This window comes from Pteropus medius, unplaced genomic scaffold (assembly GCF_902729225.1).
Source record: "Pteropus medius unplaced genomic scaffold, Ma_sr-lr_union100, whole genome shotgun sequence".
NCBI lineage: Eukaryota > Metazoa > Chordata > Mammalia > Chiroptera > Pteropodidae > Pteropus > Pteropus medius.
This window is the reverse complement of record NW_024356248.1, coordinates 3,693,666-3,706,018: the sequence shown is the minus strand read 5'-3', so window position 1 is coordinate 3,706,018 and position 12,353 is coordinate 3,693,666.

The window sequence follows — 12,353 nt, the reverse complement described above, 5'->3', positions numbered from 1 at the left end:
ATGCATCGCTTGATGCCTAGTCTTGATTTGTAAAGCCCAGAAATTCTCCCCTACATGGGCTCTCACCTTTCTTGCCTTCTGTCAGCCTCTGGCTGATGTTATTCTTAGCTGCAGGATCAACTTCAATTCCAACCCAGACTCCTTGGTCTCTCTTCGCTAGTCCCAGAATTTAGGAACTATTTTGCTACAGCTCTCCAACTGCACTGATTGTAAAAATAGTTTCTCAGGGTGCTTAGAATTATTTTAAGTTTCTCAGCTATTTATGTACAATTAGGAATCTCAGAAGGTTTTCTTTTCCCTTTGCCGTATGCAAAACTCAAGAAGCTATTGGAGGGCCGTGATCTGTGAGACAACAGGACAGTTGTACAATCTCCAAATATTTGTCCCATTTTCTATGTCACGGTGTCTGAAATTCTCACAGAACTGCTTGCTCCTTTGAGTAAAGCCACAAAGACCTTGGTTAACATGCACTTATTTTCAAGAGAGAATAAAACTCTTAGCCGATGATACCTTCACATGCAAGAATAAAGCTTTTAGCGCTTGATACCTTTATATGGTCCCTCAGGAGAAGACAAAGCCTTAATGAATGGAACAGAGGACAGGACAGTTTTGATAGAGGTGGTGGTGACAACTGAAGGAACGTCAGGAATAACATGGATCTCAAGATATTTCTAGAAGGGAAAGGCCAATGATTGTTGAGGCAGGGCGGAGTGAGGCAGTTGGCAATTGGACATTTCAGGGGTGTCACATCAGGGTCTTTAGGCTTGGGAGGCGGGAAGCACCCCACCCCTTCCTACTCTCTCGTCTCTTGCTCGAGTTGGTCCTGGTTTTGGAATGTTATTACTTTGACTTTTCTGTTCAGTGAACTTCCCTTATCAATCAGCCCAATTAACACTTGTTTTAGGAAACTTTTTCTACCACTTTCTCTCCTGGCCCAATATCCACCTCTGTGCCACTCCCATCCATCCCCTTCAAGAAATTCCATTCAATCAGCCTAGTCCGTGGGCTCCCTGACATTCCTTCTGCTCGCCTATTTCCACTGCAGTCTGGACTAGAGCCTCTTGGTTACTCAGCAGAACGAACTGCTTCCTTCTTTCCCAGTGTCTTCATAGTTCTCCATTCATTCCACCATGCTGGCCCATATCACATACATCGTATTATTAAAGACAGACTTGTCTTCTTGGCTTTTCTTCACTTAACACAATCTCTGCATGTAATAAGTGCTCCGTTAACATATTTACTAATTGAATGAAGTCGGCTTTGCTTTTTTCACACCTCTGTAGGAACTTCAACCAGACTCTGTGTCTCTGTGACATCCTGGTCTATTTCTTGAAAGCTCTATTTAAGCAGTAGTTCAGGACTCTTGTTATTCTTGTAAATGAATTAATTCATTTATTGAGGTCTTGCAAGGTCGTGGATGTTGTGGTTGGTTAAGAATGAAGGCAAGAGTCTGTCTTTAGACATTTACTGATGCTTTCTTGAGGGAGAGCTTTTTATTCTCAATATACAATATTTATCTATAATCTCCAGGGGTTCTTAATTTTGAGGGGTTTCTTGCACCGAGACTTTGCTTACTTGATGATAGCTATATGCCTCCATCTCAGGAAAACAAACGCATGCTTATACAGTCAAATTTTGCAATCAAGAACATGAATAAAGGCAGGACTGATGTTTATTCAGAGGAAAAACAGGAAAAGTTCTCCATGATTAGAATTCACTTTATTTAAACTACTTAATTTCAGGTCAGTTAAGGGTGAGTCCCTCTAAATGCCCCATTCAAATTTTTTTGTATCATTATTTCATGTTTTCCAGATAAATAAGGTCTGACTATAGGTATTGGATATTGCTATAAACTGAATTTTATCCACCCCTCATTCATATGTTGAAGCCCTGATTCTCAATGTGATTGTATGTAGAGTAAGGAAATAATTGAGGTTAAATGAGGTCATAAAGTTGATAGGATCAGTGCCCTTATAAGAGGAAACACCAAAGACCTCTTTCTCTTTCTCTCTCTCTCTCCTCCAGGTGAGAACACAGCAAGAAGGAGGCTGTGTACAAGCCAGGAAGAGCGCTCTCACCAGAGTACGGCCACGCTGGATTCCAGCCTCCAGAACTGTGAGAAAAGAAATTTCTGTTGTTTAAACCACCCAGTCTACAGTATTTTATTATGGCAGCCCTAGCAAACTAATATAGATACAGAGCTGGAGGCAAAGAGAACTTCCAAGTATTAATAAAAATGGTGAACACTTGGCCTGTGTAAATAGAGCCTGAATTCTTTACTGCAAAAACAGAATGAGTGATCTTAAAGTTAAATTTCATTTTGATGCCAGTGGCACTGCTACTTAAAGTCGAATTTCCCCGAGGACTTGCCCAGCCAAGGCAAAGTGAAGTTCTGTAAGTAATATGAAAGAACGCTCCTTCATTAAACTGAGGGCTTCAGAATGATGTCACAGCTACTGCTAGCGAAAAAATAGTATGGGCGTTATATGGGGCTGTGAATTAATAGCCTAATCAAGAAGATAATATTAAAAAGAGGTCTCTTATTCTTTTTTAGTGCTTTAGTCTATTTCTTTATAAGATATTGATGTGATCATTAAAATGGATTCCATTTTTTTCTCTTAAAATCCAGACATTATTGTGGTGCTATCCTGTGTTTACCACTCAGATAAGTCTACTTTGGAAAATGCAAGGAAATAAAAGGCATAGTCACATCCTCAAGTCCAGTGCAGAGGGAAGGCTGACGCACCAGGAGATAGTGTGTAACCAGCTCGTGCATTAGATGGGGCAGCCTTAAGTTCATTCTTTACAAAATTTATCAAAACTACTTTAGTTAAAATCACAAGCTGATGAGTAAGTAATAAAATAGAAATTCTGTAATTCAGTCTTTTCCCTAATTTGGATTGATCTTCTTAGTTAGTAAGATTATGATATTAAGAAAAGATTCATCTAGTACCTCTGCTATATTAAAGATATTTTACTCATGTTCATAGGCTTAAACGTGTATTTTGTTTTAAATAATAAATATCTTACTTAGCAAATGGAACAACATTGTAATTACAGATATTTTGGAGATAAGAAAAATCCTCTGAGATTCCCACTTCATCAACCTATACTCTCTCTCTCTGTTTGTCTCTCTTTTTCTGTCTCTTTCGTCTGTCTGTCTGTCTGTCTGTCTCTCTCTCTCTGCACACACCCCTCCCACAGATAGATATAGTGTGTGTGTACACATATATATGTATATGTATATATATATATAATATCTATCTAGCATATGTACTATCTATCTATCTATCTATCTATCTATCTATCTATCTATCTATCTATCTAATATATATACATATTTGATAAGTTTTGGTTCATTTCCTGTGTAGCAGAGTCAATACCTTGCAGTTTCAGTTCCAGAATAGCTTATTAAAATATCAGCACCTGAGAAATAGGGGAAGACAGTGGATGTTGGAGAACAGAAAAGGCTGAAAACTTCCCTAAAGGATAATGAGGCATTTTCTTCTAGTAACCTATGAGTCAACCTGATGCTTTGGAGCACATGGTTTCAGTTACTCTTTGGGTAAAGACCAAACCTTGAACTTGGCTGGTTCCAACCAACTGTTCTGTACTCTCCTTGCACCATGCTCCTCTTAGCTGAGCCCTGGTCATGCTGGTTTCTTCCAGTCTCTTAAACACATGACTTTGGCTAACTCCAGTCCAGGGCCTGCCCAGGTCATCCACTCTGTTCCATCTGCACACTTTCTTATCAGAGTTGCTCCTAACGACAGTCAGATCTCAGCTCACTTTCTCCAGGAAGCCTCCCAGGACTTCCCTAACAGAATTATACGACCCCTTTTTCTCTCTCACAGCTGTGTATGTCTCTTCTCTGTAGTACTTGACACAAGTGTAATTATATTTTTGAGTGATTATTTAATGTTTAATTATTATCATTTCCCCAATTGGATTATAAATGCCACCAAGACAGGGCTGCATTTCTTCTACTCATCACTGAATCCTCATCCTCCAGCAAAAAAAAAAAAAAAAAAAGATGAAAAGAAGGAAGGAAGAAAGGAAGAGACGAATGAAAGGAGGAAGATTATGAAATGGTTAGCGTAGCATCTGCTTAATGCTACATGTTGGGCTTCAAAGTTCTGCTAGATGACCTGTCAGACAGGTGAAGATGGCCCATCCTGCCCAGGAAAAATTGTTGCTATTTCAATGCCCAGTAGCCCCTCACCAGCAGGTCCTGCTGGGGCTTAGAACAGGTTGGAGCTGTTTAAAGAACTCTGAGAACTTCATTTTCTGAACACAGAAGAAGCAGACATGAGTAGGTCAGTACATAAGTTGATGCTCTTCTAAGCACTTCAGCTTAGAATGGTGAATGAAATGTCCTCCCATCCTTTGGGCCTCATCCCCATTTGATACCCTCTCAGGCTCTCTTAGTCAGGGATTGGTGGTTGTGGCAAATGGAAATCTACTTAAGCTGGCTAAATAAAAGTGGGAGATTTTATTGTAAAGATAAAATAGCCAATTTCATGGATATAGGAGCTGCATTGCCGCTAGATCTCATGGGAACTGGACTCCAGAAGCTACGAGGAACCGAAGCTTCATTCTCCTGTCTCAAGGGTGCCATGGTCTGATTCGTCTCTGCTTCACTCTGATTCTTTCTGTGTTCTCTTTTTTAAGTCAACTTCCTCTTTTTGCAAAGGCTCAGTGTGGTCACCGGCTTTCATATAGACATGATAAGTCCGTTGAGTTCTTACCATGAAACTGACTGCAGTCTGTGTTTCTTGGTTAAAATTCTCTAGAGAAAGAATATGACTCAACTGGCCAGACACACTATTTTTTAAAAAACTTAGATTCTTTAGTTTGGTGATGATCTCTTAATCTTTTAATCTGTATGCTAAAAGGAACATCATAGATCCTCCTGAATTTTTGGTGTCTGGAATTCCCCAACATCATTGTTTTTCCTCAGTCCGCCATCTCCCATCATTCCCTTTACCTTTCATCTACACTTCCAGAGAAAATACTACTCTTTCCTAATTAAAGGATGACAGAATCTATTTATTTTCCAACATTTTTTTTCTATGCTTTTGCTACTCAAAGTGTGCTCTAGGTCCCGACAGCCGTAGCAGCTGCATCTAGCTTGGTAGAAATGCAGACTCTCAAACCCTACTCTATGACAACTGAGCTGGGGTCTGCATAAGGGGATCTTCAGTGTTTTGCATGCGTATTAAAGTTTGGGAAGGGCTGGGCTATACCATATCACAGACCTGACTCATAATCCACACCACCAAAGGCCAGACACACTATTGGATATGTTGTCAACTGTACATTTAGGTGAGGTCTGGGTCGTAAGATATAAGCATGGCTGCCTAGGTCTGTTGTGATTTAGATACTTTTCATAGGACAGTTTTAAGAGAAGTAGATCATGTCTGGGGTTAGCAGTACAAAATCATGCCTATTATACAGTTGCATTAAGAGTCCAGGTCCTCACTGCACCACACGCATTTAAAGACTGATGATAAAGCTCTCAAATGCTTTATTCTCTAATTTTCAGCAATGGGCACACTATGGCCAAAAGAACAGAGATGGGTGCTCAAAAACCAAGGTGTCCCAACTTTCACGGTCACAGTTCTCTGGGATAGGGGAGGCCACCGGACTCAAGATGGGCTATTTTGAGACCCTTTTGCAGGAATTTGAAATCGCAACTATAAAAGAATGGTCCTTCTAAGGAGCTGGACCTGTAGTATGTATGACTGAGAGCTGTCGTTGGCTATAAACTGCCCAGTGGCCTGAGTTGTGAAGAAAACAATTCTCCAGGAGTAGAGAAACATGAAGCTGATGTGTAGACAGAAGCAGAGATGAGAGATAAAGAAACTGCCTGTGTTCCTGCTAGTTCTTCAGGAGCTGTTCTCCCCGAGTTTGGCTATATACTTGCCCATGGGTTCTGTGAGAATCCCCTCAGTCTTTGCAATAAATACTTTCCTAAAAATTTTTAATTCGTTTTGGTTGGTTTCTAATACCTGCAGCCAAATATCTCAACTAGTACAAAAATCAGGAGGCTTGGGAGTAACATGCAAAATCAGACTTTTAGAAAAAATATGGTATCATCAGAGACAATGCAGGGGGCAGTGGGGACTTCTCCATCCTAGGAGGAGAAACTGCTAAGTTTCTCTGTAAATGCTGGCAAAGCAATTGGTGGCCTTTTTATCACCTGGGACTCAGACCATGTGCCCGCAGAAGTGGAGGGGTCTTCTTGGCTAAATATCACAATATCAAAGCATTGGTTGCTCCTTGCAGCCTTTGGCAGAGAACAAGAGAATATAAGCAAATTTTTGTCCAGATGTCCCACACTGGAAAATACAGAATATATGTAGCTGATATTGCAGAGATCCGGATCAGGAAAATTAATTATTAGATTGGTGATAGCGTGGAAGAAATGAGAAATCTTTAACAGATTCCATTCTCCCTACCTGAACCTGTAACAAATCCTCTTATCACAGGCAATTCATGGAGACCTGCACAGACTTTGAATTCCTGCATGGAACTTTTGGATTTATACCCTGGAGAAACGAGAAAAAGAAGCAGAGCTCGAGGAAGTCTCCTCACAGTTATTCTAATGCTCTTTGTAAGTATGTAACAGGCTAACTGCTATTATCTCATCAGTTACCGATAATAAGAAGTCGCAACAAGTAAAAATGTCCACACTTCCCTGAGAAAATCACCTTTCATCTTTTAGAAATATTATATTTTGTTTGAATGTGTTTTATGTAATGATGCATAGAAAGAGTATCATTCTAATCATGGGTTGTCAGGGTAGTACGACTCAGGGTCTCTAACCTGTGACTGTACTAAGAATGGGGTTAGTGAACACATGCTACTAAAATTATTTTAGGAGCAAGGACTAGGCGAGAGCTTTGCATTGGCGAAGCTGTCTATGCCACCCTCTAATAGTTGGAAAAAGAACTCCCTGGGTCTTTGTGAAAGTGAGGGCATTGAAGTGAAGGGTGATTTTATTTTTCTGGCACTGTGAGGAGGCAGGAAAGGCAAAGGAGTCAGAAAAATATTCACAGTGCCAGCTGGTGGTATTGAGAAGGTAATTTAATACCCTTTTTCTGGAAAATATGATACAAGAAAAATGGAATAATAATTTCCGTATTTTGAGTGCTTCCTACATACCAGGAGAGATTCTAATGACTTCTCTATAAGGTTGGTGGGTGTTAGGTGAATGACCTTCAGTAACCTTCATCCTCCTCCCAGACCTTGGCCTCTGTTACTGCTTCAGCAGAATGGTGAGAGTCACTGTTCTTCACAGAGCTCTTCTGAGCATAGTAAAATGGATTGGACATTGCTCTGAAAAGTCAAACGTACTCTGCAAATGGAAGAGCCTATTAATTTTTCTTTCTTTGCATTTTTCTCAACTAGGAGTGATGCAGTGGGAAGAAAGTAAAGGAGCGGCCTTGGTCAGAGAGTGAGGGGGAGAGACAATAAATATAACTTATTTTAGAATGTGATAACTCCTCTGGAGAAGAATAAGGTAGGGCAAGGAGAATGAGTTTGCAATTTTAAGTGACAAACTTCAGCCCAAATGTCACTCCCTTGAAAATCATCTCCCCTGAATATCTATTCTGGTGCGGAAATGATTGATTATATATATGACAATTATAATTACGATCCAATGATTGATTACATGGTAGTCTAGAAAATTCTTGAAGGCAGGAAATATATGTATATCTATGTTATTGTGTTATTGTGTGTGTGTGTGTGTGTGTGTGTGTAAGTTTCAGCCCTGGTCTCTAGAGCACCTTCCACAGTGAAAAATGACAAAATGACTGACCGTGCAGGTGGCTCCCACCTATCCGCTCCCCGATCTCACCTTTATCAAAGCAGTTTCTTCTTGACCTTGTTCCTTTCCTGTTTCTTGCCTGGACATTTTGCAACTCATAAAAAATGCTAGTGCATCAGATGCTAAGAATAATTGCCACGATTTCTCAGCTGCAGAGAGCTGGCAAAGGTCATGCCAACCTGCCGACTGCCAATTGCTTCTCCCAGCAATGCACTTGTCCTACTTATTTTTCCCCTAAGGTTTCTCTTGTGTAAAAGATTAAAGGGAGAAACTCGATGAAGCATCTGACCCCAGGAGAGCAAACTGTGGCTACAATGGGCCTTGTCTTTCTCTAGGTGACTAAGATCCCACTGTACCACCTCTTGGTAAAGCATGTGTCAGGGAGTGGAGGAAGGGGGGCCCTGTATTTCAAAACGTCTTTCTCCTAGGTCACAGCTGGTGAGGCGGGGGCAGAGCCTATGATTCATGTCATTATTCCAAATGAGGAAATCAGATCCTGGAAAACAGGCAACTCCTCATGGGACAGGACCGAACCAGAATTCAGGCTCTCTCAACCATTGTTAGTGATGACCCAACAGGACAAATGCTTTTAGAAATGGGGCGAGAAGAGAAAGCTTTTTTATTTCCACGTACGATATGCTATTTGCATGTAAGGAACCCCAGTATCAGCAATAATATCTCCTTGGGGACCCAGGTCAGCCATTGGTAGGACACACAGTGCTGGGACAGAACATACCATTTCAGTCTTATGCTGGAGCCAGGGGCCCACAGACAGAGGGTATTTCCCCACCCAGCCTGTGCTTTGTGTGTCTGTGGGGGGCGGGCGGACATACAGGAACCACGGACAGGAATTCATGGAAAGGAAGGAGGAAGAAATGCTAATCACAAAATGAAAATCCCTCCAGCTTCCTGTCTTCAGATGGCTAAGTCATGATTATCCTTATTTTGGGGGAGGAGGAGGGGGATTAAAAAACAGCTGAGAAAGTAGAAGCTTAGAGAGATTAAGAGACTAACCCAGGAAAGTAATAGCTAGTCAAGAATGGTGGGGGGGAGGGGAGGGGACAGGCAGGAGATGAGCAGGGGGACCCCACACAGCGCTGCTTTTCTACACCCTCTCCCTGAGATTACAGTCAATGGAAGAGCAGAAGGTCAAGAGCAAAGAAAGAACAATGAACAAGGAGGGAAAGAGATTGTCCAGAGAAAGGCTAAGCAGGTGAGGAAACGGATTGGGTTCATCTGGTTCACATCCATCCCAGTGTTGCCAAATCATATATATATATATATATATATATATATATATATATATATATATATATATATATATATATATATTTTTTTTTTTTTTCATTTGTCAAGTGAAAAGTTTAACATGGACCTTGCCGCCCAGGTGTTTCCAGCAATAGGAAACATTCTCTCCGCAGCCCCACACCAGAATTGTGTCACAGCTTCCCTTAATTAATTAGCAGAAATCTCTGGCATCGTCACTTGTCATGTTGAATTCTTAAATAGTTCCTTTTTGTATGCTTCTTCCTTCTGCCACACTCGGAACTCCTTGCTGACCCTTGAACACACCAGGAGTGTTGTCACCTCAGGCCCTTTGCACTTGCTCTTTCCTCTACTAGAATGATCCTCCTCCAGATATTGTATAACTTACTCCCTTGATTCCTTCAAATCTTTGCTCAAGTATCACTTTCGGATGAGGCCTTCGTGACCATCCCATTTAAAACGGCAAACAACCTCCCTAACATTCTTTATTGCTATGTTCTCATGCATACCTCTGACATAATACATGTCTTCCTTTTACGTTTTATTTTTTGTCGCCCCACGGTTATGTAAGTTCATGAAGGCAGGGCTCTCTGTTGTGTCCTCAGTGCCTAAAACAGTCCCCGGCATATAGTAAGTACCCAGTAAATATTTGTGGACTATGTGCCCAGCGCATGTATACATTCCGGTTTGACGTATTTATCACAGTTCCTGGCACCTAACACATAAGCTCAATGTCTATAGAACGAAAGAAGACAAACTTTGTTTTTAAACTATCCCGATTGTTTACTCTTATCTCCTGTGGCTTTCATGACAACTCGATCCTTTTTGTGAAGGAACTATTTTGGCAATGTTTCTCCCACCTTCTGGGCCCTCAAAAAGTTTTGTGCACATTATTGAGCTTTTCTCTGGTTCCCCAAACACACTAAGTTTGCTGGTTGTTTGCTCCTGTGGCCCACTCTGGGCTCTCATTTGAAATACACAAACCACTTATTAATGTTTTTTTTTTTTTCCCCCCCAACGTCTGGACGTTACCTGCTTCAGCAGGGCAGGACCCGCGTGAGCCTTGCTCACTGCTGCGTTTGCACTTTCCGTATATAGCCGACACTCGGTAGACAGTAAATGAATATTTGTTGACTGAAGGGGCCAGGTATTGTTAGCAGTGCCAAGGAGAGATTAAAATACGTTCTTGACCTCCGGCATCCGAGTGAGTAATGCTGCAGGGGCGTTCCCTTCCCCCAGGTGCCTCGGTGCTTACAGGTTTATGGAAGTTCTTTCATCTGATGATTGATCCATCGTATGCACCTCCTGGGGTTCCAAGATCGGATTGGGGAATTCTGCTGTTTATTCAGCACTGGAAAATGACAAAATACAACCCAGGTTCTCTATATCTAAAACTTGCTTCTCTTAATCTTTTCAAGAGCAGAGATGGGGAGTCACCAAAGAGCCTCCTTGGGATAACCAAGCAGTAATAGTAGGAGTAATAGTTACTAACTTCATTTGTCCTATTAGATAAGATCTGAATGCTGTGTCGAGTACAGGAGCTTTCTATTTTACTTCACATTATGGATAGCCTTGTAACTTGTTTATCGCAAGTATGTTTTCTTCTTATTAAAAGGCTGCTTGAGTTCCACTGCATGAAGATATTCTTATTTATCCATGTATTCCCCTAATTCCTCCTAATGACAAACAATGTTGGAACAAACACCTTTGAAAGTGAGTAGTTATGCTTTCACATTCAGCATTCTGATGATAAATGGTTGGAAAGAGAATTGCTGATGGATTTGTCCTATGCCAGTTAGCTGAGCTGGAGCCTTATTTCTCACAGTTTCATTCCTTGCATAGTTTTGGTTCAGTGTGGGCCATCAGGAACTTTTTGCATGAGTTTGGAAGAAGAAAGTGAATGAAGTAGAAGCCATATTCCTTTCAGCCTCTGGAGATTGGTTGGGGAGAGGGGGACTACAACAGCTCACATACCTTGTCACTTACCTGCTGGTTCACCTGGTTATCGTGGGACTGTACACAGACCGCTGCCACTTTGGCTCCTGCTAGGCCTCCCCCAAAGCTTCTCCAACACCTGGTCTGTCCTTCTCAACCCAAAGTTTGGAAAAATATTCTCTCATATTTTTGTAAATAAAAAATAAGTAATTTATGTATAAAATACATATAATTTATATAAAAATACAAAAATGTATATAAAATAAGTGATTTATGTATAATTTATTTTTTGATGTGGTATACCAGTTGTTTAGATACTATTTATTGGTTTCTTTACCCATGTGGTATTTCATTTTTATATCATATTCCATATTTACTTGGGTTTGTTTTTAGTACTTACTTTTTTGTTCCACTGATATATTTTAACCCTGTGGTAATATTTAACGTAAATTCTTTAATTTCTAAAGCTTTAAAATTTATTTTGATATCTTTTAGGGCAGAATATCTCCATCTTTTTCAAACTTGTTATTTTTTGTCTCTATATTTTTTATTTTATTAAATTTATTGAGGTGACATTGATTCATAAAATTATATAGGTTTCAAGTGTATGATTCAATAATATATCATATATATATTCCATTTTGTGTTCATCTCTCAAAATGAAATCTCCTTCCATCACCATATATTTGACCCCTTTACCTTTATCTACCTTCTCCTTCCTCTCTTTCCATATTTTTAAGCGAAAAAAAAGTAAGTGTTTAATTTTGTCAAATGCTTTTTTGGCCTATATCATGACTATACGATTTTCTCCTTTAATATATAATAAAGATAAATTACATTAATAGACATTCTAATGTTGGACCATCCTGGCATCCTTGGAAGAAACCCCAGGTTTATTTTTTTATACCAAAGACTCAGTTTGCTAATTGTTTATTCCAATATGTTTGTAATTGAATGAATAAGTGAGGTTTTCATATGACTTTATTTTCATATGTATATAAGCTATCTGATTTTGGTTTTGATATTAGTACTGTTATGTCTGTAGAGTACTCAGTGTTTAAAATATCAATGGAATTATCTGTTCCTTGCAGGTTATAAAGAACATTTGCATAAAAACTATCATATTCTGATGCTTTTGACAGGGTTGGGCTTTGACTAGTTCTCAACTTGTTTTCTATTTCTTTTTTCCTAGTTTAATAATTTATATTTTCCTAAGAAATAAAGCATGACATTTAGATTTTCAAATGTCTTGTAGAAAATTATATAGGATATTTTCTTATTATTTTTATTATGCAATATTTTAATCATCCAGAAAAAT